This window comes from Haliotis rubra, unplaced genomic scaffold (assembly GCF_003918875.1).
Source record: "Haliotis rubra isolate DU_JTF1 unplaced genomic scaffold, ASM391887v1 Scf109, whole genome shotgun sequence".
NCBI classification, from domain to species: Eukaryota; Metazoa; Mollusca; class Gastropoda; order Lepetellida; family Haliotidae; genus Haliotis; species Haliotis rubra.
In genome coordinates this window covers 1,138,106-1,162,833 of record NW_025764992.1, presented here as the reverse complement: position 1 = coordinate 1,162,833, position 24,728 = coordinate 1,138,106, and the positions used below count along the sequence as shown (strand labels likewise).

The following is a 24,728-nucleotide window of genomic DNA, read 5'->3' as shown; positions in this document are numbered from 1 at the left end:
ACTTCTCAACATGATTTTAGGAGAGATGCAACAATTCAAGTTATCCTGATATTAAGAAATTTGTCACCTAAACAATGAACCACACAGTGATTAAACTATAAACTATTAAATCTTGTACATACACCGATTCAAACAAATATCTCACCTGGGACACAAATTAAACAGCAGGGCTCCAGATAAATTTTCAACATCAGGAGTACGTACGTACTCCTTACTTTTTCAATGCAGGAGTACTGGAAAACCTTAAGAGTACATTCAGAGTACTTAATGGAATTTAATGGAGCATCAGTAATCTTGTGTTTCGTTTCATATATGCACAACAACATTGCTACTCTTGTGTAAACAGGTCAATAAACAATAAAACAATACTTTTTCAGATAAATATGTCTGTAAATGATTCTAAGACCGTACACCATTGCCGTGGTGCGTATCTGCTACGTTTTCTAAATTATTTCCTACCGTATCGTGCATATTATATATCCGTACATACGCCGATACGGCCCTTATCTGGAGCCCTGAAACAGAGTACTTCTCTCTTCTTACATCTTCCAGGAATATTCCTTGTCTATGAAGAGGCAGTTGGGAAGCCTATATGGCTGTTCCACATGGGTACAATGTGTGAAACCCATTTCTGTTTTCTCCGCCAGAGTATTGCTGGAATAGTGCTAAAAGTCATATAACACCATACTCACTCACTCACTCTGTGAATAAAGCGCAGCTGACTGGTTCCTGACAAGTGCCAAAGTGCGAATGATCTCTGCTGAGAGGTAGTAGATATAAAATAATCATTTCTTTGAAGTAGATGTTTAAGAGCCACATCTACTTGACTGAACGACTATTTCATTGCCACTTCATTGATGTAAGCTGTTATGAGAAAAATCAGTTCATTAATCTTGCATTCAGACAGGGAAACGAGCCCAGCTCGGGATCAGGTTGGTTCAATATGTGTATTACAAATCTAAGGGATAGTGACATAAATTAGGCCCGAGGGCTGGTCGATTATACAAGCCAAAGGAACTGGTGGTCAGGAGCTCTTCAGGCTGATGAAGTAATAAGTGGAGAGGCTTACTGATTGGAAGGAAGAACTCAAGATTATAAACAAATTGCCTCCGTTTATCTGCTCCTTTTAATTTTTCTCATGAATTAGAGTAGATGTCGAGGTGAATTCGTAAAGCCATCATTAATCCATTGTACATGCTGAGACCTTCATCAGTTGGAATACACTGGAGTGTCTTGGGGGATTTATCAGAAAGGTTTCTCATTGGATGGGGGATTGAGTCTGAGAAATCTGATTGGTTAATTATTCTGAAACTGCTTTCTGATGATTGATCCTTGGTATTTTGTTGATGACTGGAAAGACTGTTTTCCAGACAACATTTTTTTGCATTGATTAATTTGGAGTCAACTGAGTTCTAATGAAATTGAGCTGAAGGAAACTACAACTGAATTAGTTTGTAAACTGTTCTGAAAGAGTATATGGATATTTAAAATCACTGTAGAAGCTGGAGAACTAGGATTGAGGGCCATTAAGATTCAGATCATCAACTGTACTTGGCTGTAGTAGATGAATGTATTGGGATAGTTGTATTAGTGATCTTTTGTCTGACGATAGTCTCATTCCCATATGTGTACAATATACTTATTCTTGATATCCTCTGCTTTGTGATAAAACTGAAGGGCGGTGGGGTAGCATAGTGGTAAAAGCGTTCGCTCGTCACACTGAAGGCCCGGGTTCGATTCCCCAAATGGGCACAATGTTTGAAGCCCATTTCTGGTGTCCCCCGTCATGATATTGCTGGAATATTGCTAAAAAGTGGCGTAAAAACGTACTCACTGTGATAAAACTTAAAGTGCCATAAACTATTCTTACTTGTGCTTTGATTTTGCTTTATTTAATGTCACACTCAGCAGTATTCCAGCTATATGACAGCATGCTCTGGGGCAGTGGGGTAGCCTAGTGGTTAAAGCATTGGCTCGTCACGCCAAAGACCCGAGTTCGATTCCCCACATGGGCACAATGGTGATATTGCTGGAATATTGCTAAAAATGGCGTAAAACTAAAACTCACTCACTTTGTCAAAGGTCAGCATCTACAGAAATGATAGTTGGAGCATAATTTATCTGCTCATCGGCAGACTCAACTGCTTGAACAGTTTTGTTTCAAGATGATTAAATTTTTACAGTTTTTATTTTTGAGATTCTTTTTTTCAACTCAGTAAGGTCCTTGAGACGTGTGATTCGAACAGGATGGTTGAGGTGACAAAATGCTTGATGCAATTAAACCTGTGTAATATCTACATCCTTGTCTTCATCCCTGCCTTGCACTAACTAAATAACAACAAAACTATGTATTTACTATTCACATTTCCTGGATGGGTCACATTGAAGCTGCCATGTGTGTTGATCAGCCATTGAATGTCACAGTGTCATCCACAGGAGCCCTATTGTTCAACACTCTCAACACTACAAACCATAATGGCCAAGACATTGCTACCAAATTGAAAACAATTTAAAAGGAAATTAACCACATTCTTACAATATTCTTCCTGAATTGCATCTTGTAGAACCATGCATGGCTGTGGTTGAGGAGGTGAAGGTCGAGAGAAGCAGCCATCTTGTTGACTGAGAAAATTGGATTGAGATTATAGGAATGTCCTGTTTCATCGTGTACTTTCGGGATTGTGTCGAAAAGAAGCGTGCTGACTTCCGTGGAACACAAGCTGCTATTGAAAACTGCACATCTATGCAAACTTTGCACATTTCAACACAATCCTTTAGTAAAGAGTCACATTGTATGTTGAGGGCAAGCAGAGAGACCATGGACGTCACTGGAAGGACGTTTTTAAGCAAGTTCGAGTTTGAATCTCACTTAACATATTGACATATTGCCCAGTAACACACAGTGTTTTAAAAATATCTCTTAACCATAAGTGTCTTATTGACACTTTTTGTTTGACAACATTTGAAAAAAAGACATTTGTATATTTGTTGAAATGGTTAGTTTATGTGGGGTCTATGGTTGGTGTTAGAAATGCTTTTCATGTTCTTTTACACATATTGGCACTTCAGAGCCTTTGTCAAGTGTCAATAATTAGATGACATTTTCTAGATCCTGAAGCTCCTTTGGAAGTATTGTCCTTATTTTGTGGCTATTTTGTGAAAAACGGTTTTAAGATTTCAGTGACAAAACACGGTAGTTGTGACTGTATCAAATTGACATCGGTTGAATTTAATTTAATTTTTTGCCAGAACTGGTAATGTCTTCTGAAATTCACAAATTACAGGTTCAAGATTTTTCACTGGGACATGTTTTTTTGGGACACAAAAACATTTTCTCGAGTTTCAGAAGCGCCCATGGCAGTATTTCAGGATTCCATCACCGAACCCATCACAGCGACTGATGAGCATGAATTCATTGAATTTTCCGCTCCATATCCTGCCACAAATTAGCAAAGGGATTCCAAGGAGGCCAGGCCCTGGGTTTATTTCTGCTCGTATAGCTTCAAGAAACCAAACTTTGATGCTCGTTTCTATTCACTGGTTGAGTCTCAGTGAAGAAGATCAGTGTAACAAGTATGCCTGTCACAATATCAGATAGACTGAGTCTCAAGGTTGAGGTGCATCTGGTGCTTCATTATCATATTCCACATGTTGGGAAGTACTCTATACCCCATGGAGACTTCATGGCAGGCTTCTTGAGCAGATCATCTGTTTGTTCTGATGTCAGTAAGTGTGTCGCAGGTTTGAAATGAAGTATACTGTTGGCATTGAATTTCTTGTATTCAATGGCCTATGGAAAAAATGTCTTGCTCTGAAATGACCAGTTTAGGTATTGGATGAGTGTTGAAGGTTCTGTGCTCTGACAGCTGCATTTGAAGGAGTACCAATGGTGTTCATAGAAGTTTCTTTAAAAACCGACCCTGTCACTGTCTCTCTATGACATGTAAACCCCACCCAGTATCTCTCAGTAGCATGAAAAACTCAATCCACCAAAGAGACTGTCTCCCTAAGACACGAAAACCCACCCTCCAAAGTGACTGTCTCTCTAAGACACAAAAACCCACCCTCCAAAGTGACTGTCTCTCTAGAGACCCACCCCTCCAAAAACCCACCCTCCAAAGTGACTGTCTCTCTAGGACACGAAAACCCACCCTCCAAAGTAGCTGTCTCTCTAGGTCTCTCAGTCACCATGCATTGATGCACACACTGCAATGATGGTTTCATGTTCAAGGAAGCATGAAGCAAGATTAATAAATCACAAATAACCTTAATGTACTGGACTTGGAGACAGCTACCGGTCTGAAGCCTGAGTCTTTTAACATGCCCCTGTGTCAAGTAAGTTCAGCTCAGAATAGCCCACTAATTGACATTAATTAAAACCACATTAATGAACATTATAATCTACTAAAGATGTTGCCAGGAGACGAGTTTGGACTAACAGATTGATTTTGTCACAGACTTATATTGATCTTCATCACAAGAAGCAAGAGTAGCTTGTGAAGTTTCAGCTGATATGTGTCCTTCTTGTAGTACACGTAAAGTAGGGTAGCCTCTCATGTTGTACATGGTCTGTCCAAGGACTATAAATCATACCTGCACTTCAATGGGGCTTCTGAACTGATCGTGTAAACTGTAGATACATACCTTAATCATGCCAAATTTATGGCCTGTTAATGTCTATCGCTGCAACTCTCAGGTTCATGCAAGTACAAAAAAGCTGATAGATGTGAACAAAATGTTAGTTTATTTCGATATCAATCTGATTAACGGTTAACGTAAGGCCTTTCTGGAGACACTATGGATAGAGATTATATCTGTGTGCAAGCTTTTGTCTGGGTGTGATGGCCACTGCCCTGATTCATATGTTGAGCACGGGTGGCTCAGGTGATTGCTGTGCAGGGTTACGTTTCTTGGAGACACCAGGACCCTGTGAGTGTGTGTTTAGATCCCTGATAATGCTTCTAAGTATTTTGGCACCATGTCCCTCTTTCTGTGGATTCACCAAAATGGTAAAGATCCCGAGTCCTACGTCAATTCTGGGTTTACTCTAACATTAAGCTTAAGCTGCCAAAACTCACTCACACACTCACTCAGCATGTTGCAGACCTGGGCCCCGTTTCACAAAGCTCTAGTAAGCCTAAGATCTTGTAACTTTTCTCGTAGCATTCCTACTTCTTATACTGTCTCATTGACTTACGATAGTCGTAGCGCTACGAGAGCTTTGTGAAACGGGGCCCAGTGTTTGATATCCCCCACAGGCTGAATTTGTGACGCCATTTCTCTGTGCCGATGCTGAAATATTCTTGAAATGGCATAAAACTCTGTTACTTTACCCAGGAAGGCTATGAAAAGACACAGTGCCACAATCATCTGTGGTTCACACTTGCTCAGTCAAATGCTGACGTTATCGTCTATGTTGTGATAAGCAAGATGCTAAATATGACTTTGTTACGTAAACGAGATCACATTTTCATTTTCAAGGAGGATATCATCTGCTCTGTAAATAACCTATTTTGAGAGTGACGTAAGTTTAGCTTATCGGCCTTCCTGAGCAGAACACAGAGTCAAGTGTGGTATGTTTAAGGCTGATGGTTGGACAAGTGTTTCGGTCATCCTCCTATCATAGGGTACATCCCAGTTCCTTTTCTAACAATGGGTACAGTTTTAGATGTCTATTTGCTGTGTCGAGAAGGAAGTCCTGTTGACTGTTATTACTGCCTTCAATTGGTGGTTATTGGATGACTATTAATCACATATGTTTTTGTTGATTTACAAACATTCCAATATAAAAACTCTGAAATGAGATAAAGTATATAATATCTTTACTAAAGAATTTGGGCCCACCTTGAGATTATGTCACTGTTGCTTGTAAGAAATGGTGACTTGTAAGCACAAATTCTGTATTCTTGCTTTCTAAGCAATCAGACCGCCTCCGTGGTGTAGTGGTTAGAGCGTCTGCCCGGAGAGCGGAAGGTCACGGGTTCGATCCCCGACCGCGTCATACCAAAAGATGTTAAAATATGGTACTTGTTGGTCCCTGCCTGGCACTCGGCATTAATGGGTACAACAAGGACTGGTCGGCTCGGAGTCAGTATACTGTGTCTGAGCAGTACCAGAAGACACATACTCACATACACACATATCCACATGTGCATGCACATCACTATATAATTGCAACTGTCTTGAACGTGACGTTAGACCCAATTTCTTCTCACCTTCCACTACCATGAGTTAAGTAGGTATATACCATGGTAACAGAGCTGCTAAGTTACTTCATCTAGATAACATACTGCAGTCTGTAGCACATGGACAATATCAGGCTGTACACACTGTAACAACTGGTTCCTGTCTGGGAGGCAATACGACTGTATACACCAGCAGTGTGTGGCGCTGTCGTGTGTGGGGCTCTGTCGTCACTGGTATGTCATGGAGAGATGGCCAACTATCCTGGTGCCCAGCGGGAATATACCTTCCTTATTACATATGACAGGAAATGAGATTGATTCCATGACTGATGACTGTGAAATCTCCCACTGTGACTGATTCGTTCAAATTGCAGATTTTATAGATCTCGGGCATGCATATTGGCTGGGATAAAATGTTGCTTTGGTGATAAATATAACATCAACTAGAGTGATGACTGCTGTGAAGTAAATGTTTGACGTCAAAGACTTTCATTGTTCCAGTGTTGTGTTTATGAAGAACATTGAAAGCCAGAAAGATGATCAAATGTGTGATAATAAACAAAAGTATTGATCGTATTGTTTTTTATGCATTTTTAAGATCTTAAATAATTGTTTTTATAGTACTGATTTTGTAAAGGAGGAAGTGTATAATGTTGCTGATGTGATAGACCTGTCTCAAAACTATAATAAACAGCAACACTGTCGTTAACAGCAAATGGAGGCGACATTGTTGTTGAAGTGAATGCAGCAACATTGTTATGAAGCAACACAGTTGTTAAGATTGAAAGCAGCCAAAATGTTGTTAGTAAATGAAAGCAGCAACACTGTTGTTAGGAAGTGAAAGCAGCAACACTGTTGTCAGGGAGTGAAAGCAGCAACACTGTTGTCAGGGAGTGAATGCAGCAACACTGTTGCCAGGGAGTGAAAATCAGGAGTGAATGCAGCAACACTGTTGTCAGGAAGTGAAAGCAGCAACACTTTTGTCAGGGAGTGAATGCAGCAACACTGTTGTCAGGGAGTGAATGCAGCAACACTGTTGTCAGGAAGTGAAAGCAGCAACACTGTTGTCAGGGAGTGAATGCAGCAACATTGTCAGGAAGTGAATGCAGCAACACTGTTGTCAGGGAGTGAATGCAGCAACACTGTTGTCAGGGAGTGAATGCAGCAACACTGTTGTCAGGGAGTGAATGCAGCAACACTGTTGTCAGGAAGTGAATGCAGCAACACTGTTGTCAGGAAGTGAATGCAGCAACACTATAAAAGAAGGAAGAGAGCTAAACTGTTGTTAGAGTGAAAGCAGGCAACTTTGTCTGAGAAGAAATGTAACAACACCGTTGTATTCAGGAGGGAATGCAGGAATGATGTGTCTTGCAGTGAATGTCAGAAGGGTGGCCATTCACGCCGTGGTTCATCTCCTTGAGATTGCTGTGTTGATGCAACTTACAATGCAACACCAGCGTGGAGACTACCAGATAATTCCTGACAAATGCCCAGACTATCAAGTGATAAGACCGTGATGTAAACCTACCTATTCCCAGCTGTGGGGAAACAACATGCAGGTCTTGCCTTGCTGTGATTGGTTGTTGGGAATTTGCAAACGCAGGTCAGTGACGACAATGTACACACTTCTTCGGCTTTGAAGAGAGCTTTGGAAGAATGGGTAAATTATGCTTCGGGATTAACATCCTGGCTTATGTTTGTAGAAAAACGTGCCATCAGATTAACCCCTCGTACCCTGAGTTGTTGGTGCAGTATTTATACAAGATTAACCCCGTGTTTAGGGCTACAAAAAACTGGCCCAGTCAAGCTCGGGACTTGGTGCTTGAAGGTTTGACTGTAACATCCATTTGTATATAGCCTTAAAGCATTCTTGCAAAGAGACATTAAACTAGCTTATGAAGAATGTGGAATTCTTTCTGTTTTATTTCAGTTGAGTTTTTTAATGAAATAAAGCACCATTAGTTCTATTTTCTTGTTGTCCAAGGTATTTGTTTCAACATTTGTCTCAATGCTTTGAAATGAAAGAAGGTCTAATCTGATAGCAAAAAGAAACTTTGATAAGTTTCTGTAATGGTGAATCTTATTATCAAATGACAGTCTGTTATGTGGGATATTAAATATGGACTACAAATTTTTTCAACATATCAAGCATATCTAGCTAAACAAGTTTGTGTGTGTAAAGTTATTATTTTCAAATATTTTCTTGAGTATATATTATTTATTTTTTTCACTGCCCAGTTTCGCGGAATATCAAGAGGTCATTCTCTTATAACCTATGGCAAAAGTTTAACATATCTTACAACATTCTACGTAAGTCAACCTTATCAACATTCTAATTGGATGCTTAACTTTGATGAAATGTCACAACGAGAGGCTCCAGGGCATATTATATAGGCAGAGAGGGCCTTGACTGAGTCAAAAGCAGGTTTGGTAGGTAGGTGCACCCCAAGGGAAGTAATGCATCATATCGGCCACTGTGGGAATGTCCCATCTCACCATAGATACTACATGTGCCCAGTGACCCACTGACCGGTCAAAGGTCATGACTGTTTCATGATAATGTGCACTGATACAGATATGTAAAACCTGGATATCATGTCCATTGGTATTTTGGTGTAATGATGCAGGTTTAACTGAAGCAAGTATGGATTTGAAATAAAAGATGCCCAGATTTCGTCAGGTTCAGGAAACTTCCATCTCGTTGTGAGCACTTTTCCATTTAGTAGTTGTTGGTTTCTATCAAAATTATGTTTTTCAGAGACTAAGTATTTCGGGTGTCCAAATATATAGTTTGGTTGTCTGTAAAGGCCTGCTCCTTTCACAAAGCACTAAGGTGATCGTAAGTCACTAAGGTAACCTTAGTGCAATGTTAAAGAATGGGAGTTAAGGTTAACCTTAGTAAAAGTTGCTTCGTGAAAGGAGCCCCTGTCCCTGAGCTGTTGGTATCTTGTTTAAATCTCCTGCAAGAATACTTCAGCTAACTGGAGCAGTCTGTAAGTATTCCAATGTCAAACCAATGGTCGATATGGTGAGCAATATAATTGGAAACTGGTTCAAACATGGATGGAATTCCTGTGGGGAGGGGCAGTGGGGTAGTCTAGTGGTTAAAACGTCACACTGAAGAACTGGGTTCTATTCCCCACATGGGTACAATGTGTGAAGCCCATTTCTGGTGTACCCCTCTGTGATATTGCTAAAAGCGACATAAAACTCACTCACTCACTCCTGTGGGTAACTGTGTTTTTAATTAGAAGTAATAAGCTAAGGTTCTACATATGTGTATTAATATACATGCAAATGATAAAAAGTACAATAGTTTCACAAAACTTTCACATTAATAGTATAACAGGAACACAACAGTGACACAACATGAACAATTCAAGGTGACTTTGCTGGACCCATATTTCATTAACGGCAGTTTGGATTTGAGTCCTACGGATTCCACTGTCTACAAACTCGAATATAGAAATGTCAGTAATCACGGTGCAGCATTCATGGTGTAGTGGATAAAGTGTTTGCCTGGAGAGCAGTAAGTCTGGGTTCGATCCCCAAATATGTCATAACATGGTACTTCTTGTTATCCTGCCTATCTGTGAGTATGTCAAGATTGAAAAAGGACTGGCTTGGTTGACACATGTCATCAAATCCCAATTTCTGTAGATCGATGCTCATGATGTCAGTCACTGGATTGTCTGGTCTTGATTATTTACAGATCCCGTAAAATAGAAGGAACGATGAAAGTGGCATTAAGCAAACAAACAAACAAAGTGCAATAGTGCCGAACATTACCAGGCCTACCAAAGAAAACTTTCCCACTGTGCAGAAAAACGCAGAAAAGCGCACATTAATCGTGGAAATAGCAACATAAACACATTACCTCGCTACTGAAACAGTAAAAACTGCAACGAAAAACTATGAAACTGCAACATTTTCATAGCTTTCATAGTAATCGGCGAACTTTGACCTCTACTGCGCATGTGCATTACGATCCGGGCTTCTTTCCAATTTCCGAGCAACCGTGAATGCGCCTTCAGCGTAAAAAGTATTAAATATGTCGAAATAATCTCTGTCAGTTGTTTCATACGAATGGAAAGTAAACTAAACAAGTGTGCACACAAGTATCATGATGATAAATGACAAATAACACAACAGAAATACTTAAAAAGAAATGTAACTTTTGTCCAAGCTGGAAAATGTCAACATGCGGTCGAGACTTCCTCTTCCATGTGCGCATGCGCAAAATCGAAGTTGCGGGCTCCTCGTTTTATGATGCAGTGTTAGCGATTTAAAGTTGCCGTTTTCACTGTTTCAGTAGCGAGGTATTATGTTTATGTTGCTATTTCCACGATTAATGTGGGCTTTTCTGCGTTTTTCTGCACAGTGGGAAAGTTTTCTTTGGTAGGCCTGATTACATTAAATCCCAGTACGCCTCACCTCCCATTGCAGCGGTGCTAGGTATCTACCTGTCTAACACTGCCAGCAATCACAGGGGGGTTAATGAAGCAGAGAGCTGAGTGTGGCTTGATACCCTGGAGCAGTCTATCTTCCCTGTACAGATCAAGGTCACTGATAAAGAAGATATTTGTGCACATGAAATATGATATTAGAACTATTGTTGCTAAAAAAAGCCTTGTTTACTTTAGTGCAGCCGCAGTCGTTGAACCCAAAGTCATTACGTTGACCTGTTTTAACTTTGAATAAAAGAGGTAATAGCTTAATAAGAATTTGATATTTGGAATTTATTAGCGATTAGGAATATTTGGATATTTAAATACCAGAAGCCCCATAGGTTTTGTCTGTATTGCGGTGGTTTAGGGGACGTTTTATAACTTCAGAGACACAATGCAAATTTGAGACATTATATTAAAGTTAAGGCAAGTGTTCATGTTTCAAAAGGAAAATATGTCCTGAAATGCTTGGAAACAGTGTGCTCTCTAAAGTATCGTGTCTAGATATGTTTCTTGTAAATTTCAGTGAGTGTGGTAATATGTGGGTGATTGGTTTTCAACAAATGATCGATTGTGTGCATGTTTTGCACTTAGTACTAAATTGATTATCCATTAATCATACTCTCTCTATTATGCTCAATGGGCCGTTTGCATTGGAACAAGATTTGATGGAGAACAAGCTGTCAGTATAGATTCATAGGCTAGTGTTTGTGTGTAAGTGCATAACCCTTCTACTTATCTTTCATTTTGGGAACATGTTCTGTTCCTTTGAAGGTTGTTCTGGGCATAATCTCCTTTACAAATGCTGTCATTGTGGACTCGGCAGCCATATTGGAAATGCCATCTTGACTGCTACACATCTGATAATCCTATAACTTCTATAAGTTTCTCGTTACGTTTCTGCAGTGATAAGTGATGGTGTTTTATTGTGTCAGTAAGCTATGTTTTATTGTATCAGAAAGCTGTGTTTTATTGAGTCAGTAAGCTATGTTTTATTGTGTCAGAAAGCTATGTTTTATTGTGTCAGAAAGCTATGTTTTATTGTATCAGAAAGCTATGTTTTATTGAGTCAGTAAGCTATGTTTTATTGTGTCAGTAAGCTATGTTTTATTGTGTCAGAAGGCTATGTTTTATTGTGTCAGAAGGCTATGTTTTATTGTGTCAGAAAGCTATGTTTTATTGTGTCAGTAAGCTATGTTTTATTGTGTCAGAAGGCTATGTTTTGTTGTGTCAGAAGGCTATGTTTTGTTGTGTCAGAAGGCTATGTTTTATTGTGTCAGAAGCTATGTTTTATTGTGTCAGAAAGCTATGTTTTATTGTGTCAGAAAGCTATGTTTTATTGTGTCAGCTATGTTTTATAAACTGTGTCAGGCTATGCTTTGTGTGTGTCATGTTTTATTGTGTCAGTAAACTGTGTGTGTCAGTGTCAACATTAGTACATCCAAGATGGGGTGGATATCATGGCATCTTTATGAACAAATGTATAGAAAATACTAGTCTGTCATACAGACCCTGAAGCAAACATATCCAAGAAAGCCCAAGAAAGTCTAGAAAATCTGGCAAGTCTAGATTTCCACAGCTTCTGGAAGAAAGTCTCAGTGCTCCTTTTCATTATATTTTTTTTTTTTTTACAATGAACTTTTTCGATTGTAAAATATGTTCATTTCAGAGACTAGTTAGTCGAAGAAAATACCTCTCTAGTATTGATGCTTCTAAGTTCAAGTTCGATATTCATTCTGACAGCAGTGCCTACTGACCCAGTAGCAAAGTTTCTACTTCAGGTTCAGTATTTGTCTTGTGGTATGGCATGAACAGGGACAGACATCGCAACCATAGTCAAACACTTAGTAGTCTCTTGGGTGGTGGTGGTAGGGTAGCCTTGTGGTTAAAGCGTTGGCTCGTCACGCTGAAGACCTGGGTTTGAATCCCCACATGGGTACAATGTGTGAACCCCATCCCGGTGTCACCCGCTGTGATTTTGCTGGAATATTGCTAAAAGCTGCGTAAAACCAAACTCAGTCAATCAGTCAGTAGTAGTCTCTGGAAATATATAGCTCGAAGAGAAACAGAGAGCCCCGTTAGACTGCAAAAGAGCCCCAGTGGGAAAAGAGATTGAGAACCTGAGGAAATCTAGACTTGCATCATTTTGAATGTTTGCATTACAGGCAGTGCTGGGTGGAAGGTGTGTGAGACAGACAGTGAGATCTGAAAGCATCAAGTGAATAAAGTATATACTTTGTCAGTTTCCCTCATAGTGTCTTCATCTGGTGTTCATGGTTCAGTCTGGATTGTCCAGACGAAATTATTTACAGATGGCTGTCATATAGCTGGACTATTGCTGTGTGGTGTTAAACGACAAACCAACCAATCATGGCTCAGTTCATTATTTAACACCTTTTGACCTGACCAATTTGATTACACACACATTTTAGCTGAGTCTTGGAACCTTGAATCTCAAAATGGAAGATAAATCAACATTAGGGTAATGTTTGATCTCTCATCCTGATAACATTTCCTTCCAAAACATGAATCAAGTCAGTATGCCTGACCACCTATTCTTCTTAATCATCAGGGCCGGTGGGGTAGCCTAGTGGTTAAAGCGTTTGCTCGTCACGCCGAAGACCTGGGTTTGATTTCCCACATGGGTACAATGTTTGAAGCACATTTCTGGTGTCCCCCGCTGTGATATTGCTGGAATAGTGCTAAAAGCGATGTAAAAACTAAACTCACTCTCTTAATCCTCATACCTTATGACAAACCTTGGTTGTTAAAGATAATCAGTTCATGGGTTCAGAAAATGTTGAACAGTCTAGAAAATTTGCCATTCCTTATCACATTATTTGCAGTTGTTCTATAGATGCTGTTTACAGTTACAAGGTTGGTTGTTCCTCCATTGAGAACCCGTAAAGATCCGTGTTAGAATTGGTCTTCAGTAACCCATGCTTGTCGTAAGAGGGAACTAATGGGATCGGGTGGTCAGGCTCTCTGACTTGGTTGACACATATCATCGTATCCCAGTTGCATAGACCTATGCTCATGCTGTTGATCACTGGATTGTCTGGTCTAGACTCGATTATTTACAGACCGCTGCCATATAGCTGGTATATTTTGCTGAGTATGGTGTTAAACAACAACCAACCAACCAATCAATCAATCCGTTGTGTCCAACAGTTCCCTGCTATTGTCTGGACTCAGTACTGCCCTCGTGTCACACAACATGGCCGGCTGAGACTCGCTGCTACATTTTGTTATCAATTATGTCACTGGGTGAAATCAGCGCAAACGTGACAAATTAGATTATTTGTTTAAGCATCCTAAGTTGACAAGCAACATCGAGACACAAAGGTGGCAATATATGAAACAGTATTAGCAGGTAGTTTATTGTCGGCAATTGACATTAACTGTATTAAAAGGGGAAACTTTCAAAGGAGACGATTTTATTCGATGTATGGCAGCGCGATTTAGATTGTCAGTTTTGCTGAATCAGTCTGCACTGGATATATCTCATCTCGGATATATTGTTATATTTTCTTTTGAAGTATATATGTTATGATTGTATATATGACCATTTACCAAATGTTTTTTAATTTTTATTATCCGATATTCTATTAGTTTGAAGCAATATATGCTGTTCAAATTATGATAAAGAAATTCAGGTATTTCATAATGGAGCAAAAGTGAGAGTTTACTAAGCTTTGAAATATGTTTCTTAAGTTTATTTTCTGTTCTCTTGAAATGAGGTTGATAACATTGCTCTTTGGCAACATCAAATACTGTTTGTTAGACAACTAGTCTCCAATGTTCATTCTTTCGTGTTTGTATTCAAATGAAGATGACAAAAATTAACTGACTCGATCAGTTCTGCTCGATATAAGGTCTTTATATCACTGGCTGATATTAATGTGAAGATCAGAACTACAGTGGGGTGTTGCTTGTCTGCTTGTATTCATACTTACACTGCATGCCCTTCTGGTGATTTAGAGGTCAAGCAGGAGCCGAGAGGAAGGTGATACACATCTCTCTGTCTCCACTCTTGCGGTTCTTCCTTCTCATCTTTGAGTCAGTACGCTGACACTGTCTATATATGGGGAGGTGTTCTTACAACTGAACACGTCTGTGTCTCCACTCTTGCAGTTCTTCCTTCACATCTGTGTGTCCATACACTGACACTGTCTATATATGGGGAGGTGTTCTTACAACTGAACACGTCTGTGTCTCCACTCTTGCAGTTCTTCCTTCACATCTGTGTGTCCATACGCTGACACTGTCTATATATGGGGAGGTGTTCTTACAACTGAACATGTCTGTGTCTCCACTCTTGCAGTTCTTCCTTCACATCTCTGTGTCTATACACTGACACTGACTATATATGGGAAGGTGGCCTTACAACTGAACATGTCTGTGTCTCCACTCTTGCGGTTCTTCCTTCTCATCTCTGTGTCTATACACTGACACTGACTATATATGGGAAGGTGGCCTTACAACTGAACATGTCTGTGTCTCCACTCTTGCAGTTCTTCCTTCTCTGTGTCTCTACTGACACTGACTATATATGGGAAGGTGGCCTTACAACTGAACATGTCTGTGTCTCCACTCTTGCAGTTTATCCTTCTCATCTCTGTGTCCGTGCACTGACACTGTCTATATATGGGAAGGTGGCCTTACAACTGGACTCTTGCAGTTTATCCTTCTCATCTCTGTGTCTATACGCTAACACTGTCTATATATGGGAAGGTGGCCTTACAACTGAACATGTCTGTGTCTCCACTCTTGCAGTTCTTCCTTCTCATCTCTGTGTCCATACGCTGACACTGTCTATGTATGGGGAGGTGTTCTTACAACTGAACATGTCTGTGTCTCCACTCTTGCAGTTCTTCCTTCACATCTCTGTGTCTATACACTGACACTGTCTATATATGGCAAGGTTGCATCATGCTTTCGTCTCCTATTAAACATTTATGTGTCCCTACACCGTTTCATGCTACACAACAGTGTGTACATATGCTATCACTGCTGTCCATATCTAGCAGTTTATCTCTACACTTATGTTTCGAGCTACACAACTCTGTGTCCATACCCCAACCCTGCCATCCATGTCATTGTATATCAGTTTCGTAGATCAATGCTCATGCTGTTGATCACTGGATTGTCTGGTCCAAACTTCTATTGCTTACAGACCACCTCCATATAGCTGGAACATTGCTGAGTGTGCCCTTAAACAACAAGCAAACAAACAATGTCCAGCCGGGTGTCCCCAATCTTGTGTTTCATGCTACACAACTGTGTCCAATATTATGCCAACACCTCCCAGCCCTCTCCACCAGTGTCCCCACATTGTCCCAATTACACCATGACTTAATTCCAACTCCCAATATTTAGTTGTGGAAAGTCTAGGACAAGGTCTTCGAGTCTGCACTACCACAGAGGAAGAACTACATGTTCATCTTATCTGTGCAGTCATATCATCTTGGATTTGTGTAAAAGACCAACACCAGCTGTTTCCCTGAGAGAATTCCCACATGTCTACCTGAACTGGTTCAACACTAGGCCTATAAAAACCATGAACCAGAGAGTCTGTTGGTGTACAGGCAACTCTTATCTTTCAGTATTATCTCTCCTGTCATGTTTTCAACATCCTTGATAGACACATTCCATCCAGCAAAGGCCTCAAACCAGGCAAAGATGGAACCTCATTGATTTTAAATATTTGGATATTGATTTCTGCTCTAAACTGGATTTCTTTCTGCTTATGAGTGTAAAATACTGGGTTGTGGTGAGTGGTGTCGGCTCGGAGAGATTGATACACCCAGAATCTGTATACAGCCTCCAGTAATTGGAAAGTCTTGAATAATTAACCCTGAGAAACTGGACATACACCTGAGTCAGCATGGCCGTGGTATCACAGAGTCCAGGATTGATTCGCCCAACGCGAAGGAAGTGTGCGATCTTTGTCGATGCTGCTAAGAAGGAGATGTAATTGAAGTGCATTTGTACAGGATTGATTTGTGTGATTACTGTAGTATCAGCCTCCGTCTTTGCCGCCCCCTGTCCCCGAGAGTCTATTGTGTTGCGAACCTGTGGACCACGTTCACTGTAGTCAAGTCAGTAATGATTGAGCCCCAAATGTGACCCGGACAGAAGTCTGGAAGTAGTTAAGGATCTTGTTGTTTTCTGAATGACTTTGTAGGGTTCATGTTTTTGGTCTTAACGAATGCTTTCTCATGGTTGTCAGGCTTTCCGGTTAACGCCAGTCACTTGTTGACATTACACAAGGTCTTTTGTTGATGTCAGGCATTTTTGTCGATACTAGGCACTCCAGTCAATGTCAGGCACTCTAGTCAATGTCAGGCACTCCAGTCAATGTCAGGCACTCCAGTCAATGTCAGGCACTCCAGTCAATGTCAGGCACTCTAGTCAATGTCAGGGTCAGGGTCTCTAGTCAATGTCAGTCAATGTCAGGGTCTCTAGTCAATGTCAGGCACTCTAGTCAATGTCAGGGTCTCTAGTCAATGTCAGGCACTCTAGTCAATGTCAGGGTCTCTAGTCAATGTCAGGGTCAGGGTCTCTAGTCAATGTCAGGGACTCTAGTCAATGTCAGGGTCTCTAGTCAATGTCAGGGTCTCTAGTCAATGTCTCTATAATGTCAATGTCAGGGTCTCTAGTCAATGTCAGGGGTCTCTAGTCAATGTCAGGGTCTCTAGTCAATGTCAGGCACTCTAGTCAATGTCAGGGTCTCTAGTCAATGTCAGGGTCAGGGTCTCTAGTCAATGTCAGGGTCTCTAGTCAATGTCAGGCACTCTAGTCAATGTCAGGGTCTCTAGTCAATGTCAGGCACTCCAGTCAATGTCAGGCACTCTAGTCAATGTCAGGGACTCTAGTCAATGTCAGGCACTCCAGTCAATGTCAGGCACTCTAGTCAATGTCAGGGACTCTAGTCAATGTCAGGCACTCCAGTCAATGTCAGGCACTCCAGTCAATGTCAGGCACTCGTGTCAATGTCAGGCACTCGTGTCAATGTCAGGCACTCGTGTCAATGTCAGGGTCTCTAGTCAATGTCAGGGTCAGGGTCTCTAGTCAATGTCAGGCACTTGTGTCAATGTCAGGGTCTCTAGTCAATGTCAGGGTCAGGGTCTCTAGTCAATGTCAGGGTCTCTAGTCAATGTCAGGCACTTGTGTCAATGTCAGGGTCTCTAGTCAATGTCAGGGTCAGGGTCTCTAGTCAATGTCAGGGTCTCTAGTCAATGTCAGGCACTTGTGTCAATGTCAGGGTCTCTAGTCAATGTCAGGATCAGGGTCTCTAGTCAATGTCAGGCACTTGTGTCAATGTCAGGTACTTGTGTCAGTGTCAGGGGCTCTAGTCAATGTCAGGCACTCGTGTCAGTGTCAGGGACTCTTGCTGACATTCTGTCATTGTAAGACATTCCCATTGTTGTAAAAAAAATTTGTTGGTCAATGTCAGGGTCTTTACTAAATGTCAGGGTCTCTAGTCAATGTCAGGCACTTGTGTCAATGTCAGGAACTCTTGCTGACATTCTGTCATTGTAAGACATTCCCATTGTTGTAAATCATTTTTGTTAGTGTAAGGCATTCCCATTTGTTGTAAAGCATTCTTTACCAGTTTAAGGCACTCAAAGATTAATGTCAATTTCTGGTGGTACCAAAGTTGTCAGGTTTAAATGATCATAAATAAAAGATCACACTAGGGTCCTGTCTGCTTATCTTGACTTGCCTCTTGGAACAATAGAATTACTATACATCCATGGGCTCAGCATTCAGTTCAGCCTTGCCTGTACAGGTAGAGCTCTTCATTTGTCATCAGGCATTCTTGGCAGTGTAAAGCTCTACCGTTGTTATGAGGCATGTTGGTACACGTAAGGCTCTATAATCATCATCAGGATTGTTGTCAGTGTAAGGCTCTACCAGTGTTATTAGACATATTTGTCAATGTCAGCACAACCATAGCCGACATGACCTGTCTTCCCTGCCTCTCCTCCATCAAATAGAAAAGAGCAAGAATAGTTGTAAGAGCTTTGTACAGCTCCAAATGGAACCCACCCTTTTGATATCATTGATTCCTGGCTTGTTAAAAGTTGGTGTCCATGTAGACACAGACATTGACAGCAACATCATTTGTAGGAGCTGCGGCCTACAGAAAGCACAATCAAAGCTGTCGGCATCGTCAACCACGCGAGTCCATATCCTGTGTGTGTCAGGAACTTCATCTCTCTTGCTGTGTTACTGAGGTTCTACTGTCGACTGTCTACATTGAATATTGCCATGTGCTGTCATTTGGTGCATGACGACAAGGTAGTAGTGTGTTTGCAGCCCAGGGCCCCGTTCCTCAAAGTGACCATAGCACTACGACAGTGGGAGTTACGATCATCTTTAGTGCTACGATCGTTTTGTAGAACGGACCCTAGGTTCCTGGGTACAGGACTTTCAGCCTGTCAGGCTCTCGTTGGAAAAAAACGTTTCGATCAGCTGATAGGTGCAAGTTTCTTTGCAGGAGGTTGGTCATCAGTTTCGCTGACCAAATGCTTTTGGTCAGCGAAACTGATGACCAACCTCCTGCAAAGAAACCATGGACGTCAGTGTGACAAGCGATATTGGCTACTCCACCAATCTCTTGTTCTTCAAACACATGCCTATGAATATTAACAAATGACATTGTGACGTTTATTGAGAAAGTTCAACCTGCATGAGATATAGGTTCTCCGCTGTCTGTGGTATAATTCCAGATATATGCCAGCTGATGTATAAAGCTATAATAACACATGACCTACCTCACATGACGTCATACACCCATGTAAAAGCCTAATGGCATATTGCATCTCATCAAAGCCAAAAATGATGACAACGCTTTCATTAAACTGTCTCATTACGGGACAAATTGTATTTGTTATTCATCCACGTCATTGAGACAGCGAAGAGATGTGACAATGAATTTTGTCTTAGAACGTCTACACCGTCAACCAGATGAGGCAAATATGATGATAAAGCATGGAATAAACTTGCCATGCATCGTAATGTTGGCAATATGAGATAAGTAGGTCTGAGAAGCAGGACATAATGAGATATTCATTCTTACTATCTTAGAATCACCATCATCCCTGTGACTGTATCAAACACATGTTTTTCTATCAGCAGCTTAATGATTCTGTCTAAAGGACTCATTGTCTTGTTGTTTGACAAAGTCAGCTATGGAGTTGGACCTGCCATATCCCTATTATGCACAAACACAGATTTGTCAGGGATGTCTGAGGTCTCCGTCAATAGATACAACTGTTGCTGTCAGTGTTGAGACTACTCACATATACAGAGTTGTTGGATGTGTGTGACTGTACCTCTACACGTAATGTTACCGTCAGTGTTGAGACTACTCACATATACAGACTTGTTGGATGTGTGTGACTGTACCTATACACGTAATGTTACTGTCAGTGTTGAGACTACTCACATATACAGAGTTGTTGGATGTGTGTGACTGTACCTATACACGTAATGTTACCATCAGTGTTGAGACTACTCACATATGCAGACTTGTTGGATGTGTGTGACTGTACCTATACACGTAATGTTACTGTCAGTGTTGAGACTACTCACATATACAGAGTTGTTGGATGTGTGTGACTGTACCTATACACGACTGTCAGTGTTGAGACTACTCACATATACAGACTTGTTGGATGGGTGTGACTGTACCTATACACGTAATGTTACTGTCAGTGTTGAGACTACTCACATATACAGACTTGTTGGATGTGTGTGACTGTACCTATACACGTAATGTTACTGTCAGTGTTGAGACTACTCACATATGCAGACTTGTTGGATGTGTGTGACTGTACCTATACACGTAATGTTACTGTCAGTGTTGAGACTACTCACATATACAGAGTTGTTGGATGTGTGTGACTGTACCTATACACGTAATGTTACTGTCAGTGTTGAGACTACTCACATATGCAGACTTGTTGGATGTGTGTGACTGTACCTATACACGTAATGTTGCTGTCAGTGTTGAGACTACTCACATATACAGAGTTGTTGGATGTGTGTGACTGTACCTATACACGTAATGTTACTGTCAGTGTTGAGACTACTCACATATACAGACTTGTTGGATGTGTGTGACTGTACCTATACACGAAATGTTGCTGTCAGTGTTGAGACTACTCACATATACAGACTTGTTGGATGGGTGTGACTGTACCTATACACGTAATGTTGCTGTCAGTGTTGAGACTACTCACATATACAGAGTTGTTGGATGGGTGACTGTACCTATACACGTAATGTTACCGTCAGTGGCCTCTCTGATTGTAGTCGTGTACTGAACATGGAGTGCTCCTCTCACATTAGTCCGTCTCACAGTCCCTCAACCATTTTATTTTCCCTATTTCCTAGCCCTCCCTGCAATGCTAAGGCCTTAAATGAAGCAAGTCTAGATTTTCTCAGAATCCCATCTCACTAGGGCTCCTTTTCAATTTAAATTGGTTTATTTGTTACTTTCAAAATTACATATATTCAGGGACTAAGGTCTGTCATACGCAAATATGTACAAGAAAGCCATGCAAGTCTAGACAATGTGGCAAGTCTAGATTTCCACAGCTTCAATGAAGAAAGTCTCAGGGCTCCTTTTCATTATATTTTATTTTTTTCACTATGAATGTTTTATGTGAAATATGTACATTTCAGAGACTAGTTGTTAGTCTAGGACTAAGTGTTAGTCTACTCTGACATAAATGATGAACACTGCTGATTGTCTGTTTCTCCGTCCATGAACCACTATTTTCCCTCTTGCCCTGTATACTTTCTCCAATGCAAGAGCACTAAATGAAGCAAGTGTAGATTTTCCTCCTGAATGTTCTACCTCGCTAACATTCGCTCGTCACCCGGAGGGGCGGTGGGATAGCCTTGTGGTTAAAGCGTTGGCTCGTCACGCCGAAGACCCGGGTTCGATTCCCCACATGGGTACAATGTGTGAAGTCCATTTCTGGTGTCCCCCTGTTGTGAAATTGCTGGAATATTGCTGAGAGCGGCATAAAACTAAACTCACTCACTCCAACTCGCTCGGGCTCTTCCTCAATTTAAATATTTTTAGGTTCGATAAAAACTAGATATTTTCAGAAACTAAGCATTAGTCTACATTGCTGTCATTGGCCTCTATGACAGCAGTTTGGTACCAAGGAACTGTCAGCGTTGAGGGTGTATGATTCGTGGGTCTCCCTCATCACGTCCTGGATAACTGCGTCCATGGCTCTCTGGTTGATCTGGCGACAGGTCCAGATCAGATATGGTGGGCATACATATTGATGAGACTGAGAGAAGTAACAGGGCTATTAGCAGTGGTTAGGCTCTGTAGTGACAAGAGCATGATCTGTCAGATTAGAAAGGAACAAATGCGTTCAGTTTTATTTTCTCCGGAAACATTATTTCGATGTTATGTTTTTGTATCTGCTGAGCATCATGTTTCAATTCATTTGACAGGAATTTGAATATTGTTATAACACTTGTCAAGATGTTTGATAAAATTGTGGAGGTAGAGAATATTTTGTCATTGTTTGTGAAGTTTTAAAGAGTTGTAGAATAGGAGGTCATGATGTGTCCTTTGTGAAAAAGAACAGAACTGTGTTGAAGGTTTGTTTGTGGTTGTGAGCACTGATGAAGCTGTTTCAAATTTTAAGATCTTCAGTTTTATTTTGAATTTGACTAGAGAGACTCATGAATCATTTAAAAAGGTCATTGAAAAAAACCCATGTTGGTTAGCGATGTGGAGAACAATTAGTCAAGATGTCAGGGAGCCATCCTTGTCTTGGATCGAAATGGACTTGTAATGTTAATGAGTGAGTGAGTGAGCTAGTGGAAGATTAAGGCTGAGTGAGTGAGAGAGTTTGGTTTTACGCCACTTTTAGCAATATTCCAGCAATATCACGGCGGGGGACACCAGAAATGAGCTTCACACAATGTACCCATGTGGGGATTCGAACCCAGGTCTTCGGCGTGACGAGCGGAACGCTTTAACCACTAGGCTACCCCACCGCCCCAGATTAAGGCTGAACAGTGAGTGTTGTGAGTGAGTGGGTGGGTGATTGGGAATGAGTGAGTGGGTGATTGGGAATGAGTGAGTGAGTGATTAGGAATGAGTGAGTGAGTTGTTGAATGGGATGAGTGACTGATAGTTTGGGTGAATGAGTGATAGAGCAGGAAAGTTAGTGATTGGGTGAACGGGTTATTGGCATTGGTCATTTGATGGGTGAGTGAGTGAAATAGGAGGGTGAGTGAGTAAAACAGGAGGGTGAGTGAGTGAGTTTTTATTCCAGTAATGCTAGTTTTGATTTTGCATCAGATAGAGGAAGCTGTATAATTCTAGACAAACATCTTTAATCTAGAACAATCTGAAGTAAAGTCAGCCATGCAGGAATGTGACCATTCAGTTACCGAGGTCTTATTTCAATAGGGGCGGTGGGGTAGCCAAGTGGTTAAAGTGCTCACTCACCACGCTGAAGACCTGGGTTCTATTCCCCACATGGGTACAATGTATGAAGCCCATTTCTGGTGTCCCCGCCATGATATTGCTGGAATATTGCTAAAAGCGGCGTAAAACTAAACAAAATTCATGTTATTTGAATAAAACATGTAGGTCAAAGTAAAACATTAAGTGGCAATGATGAATAGCTCCTCTTCAAGATGATGAGGATGTACTCATGATTATTGGATCAAAATGGCAACCACCTTCAATATGGCAGCAATTTGCATTCCCCTGCCCACACAGTATGGACACTGATAGAGGATCTGCCATTTCTTCCTCCACTCTGGAGACGCATGTGAAACTATCATCGGTGATCAGCTGGACGTGCACCACACGAAACAGTTTACCACCAGTGCTCTGTACAATCAATCATACTTTTAAACAAGCTCCGTTTCAATGTTTATTCATTGACGTAGAATGTTCAAATATTTATTGTTATTGGATTATGTTTTGAATATTTCTAGTGTTCCATGTTTTGATAAATACCAACCTGTCGGAGACATGAGTCTCGGGCATAATTCAAACATCACTGACAGCAACAACTTTCATTTGATTCACGCAACTAAGCTGGGGTTTTTATGACCAGAATTAATTTATCATAGTTTGGTGTGTTAAATAACTTGGTTATAACATTCTGTAAGAAGATATTCTCATTTCGCTGAAGTAATCAGTTTTATTATAACATCATTTTTTAATTTTAAGTTTTTAGTTATATGTCTGTATTACATGTTGGTTTGTTCTGTTCATATTGAGCCCCAAAATAGTAATCTTTCCAAGCTTTAATAGTGAGTGAGTTTAATTTAACGCTGCTTTTAGCAATATTCCAGCAATATCACGGCGGGAGACACCAGAAATGGGCTTCACACATTGTACCCATGTAGGGAATCGAACCTGGGTCTTCAGCGTGACAAGCGAACACTTTAACCAATAGACTACCCCACTGCCCCCAAGCTTTAATAAACAGGATTGGTGTTTTCTATCTCCAGTATGTTCCATGTTGATGATAGGTATATATGTGGGGACCTTGTCTCCTGAATAAAATACAGCACTTATGACTGAACAGAGTGTAATGCACGTCAGTCCTTCATTGATTGGCGCCTGATAACCGTTCAGCAGACCTCCGCTACATCAATATAGAATGGTGTATGTATATGGGAGAGTTAATTTGGGGCTAATGTCCTCTCTGCCCTGACCATTAACCTAGAGCATGGCTATTGTACAGTGAAGAATTAGTGTGGGTTGGATGGTCTTGAAGCTTTTGTCACTAACGTGGTATACTTCATTTAGCGTCTGTGGCCTTGGTTGAGGGGGGACATGTGGTGTAGTGGATGAGTGTATGCTCGGAAAGAGGGTTGTTTTGTTATATCCGCAGTGTTATGCCGAAAGACGTTAAAAGGGCGTACATGTTACCCTGCCCAGTTCTCAGCATTAAGGGGATAAAGCAGGGTCTGGTTGGCTTGGAGTCAGTATGTTGTGTGTGAGTGGGTGTCCCTGTTAAACTCAGTTGTATCTCAGTAAGCTAGTACTGTAAGACTGGCATTAATCTGGTTCAGTACAGGCAAC

General features: G+C 40.9%; 1 protein-coding gene across 1 annotated transcript in view; it reads left to right on the top strand.

Moving 5' to 3' along the window:
* Positions 1-24,728, top strand: part of LOC124282685 (cGMP-inhibited 3',5'-cyclic phosphodiesterase A-like) — a 186,795-nt gene that overhangs the window by 26,253 nt on the left and 135,814 nt on the right.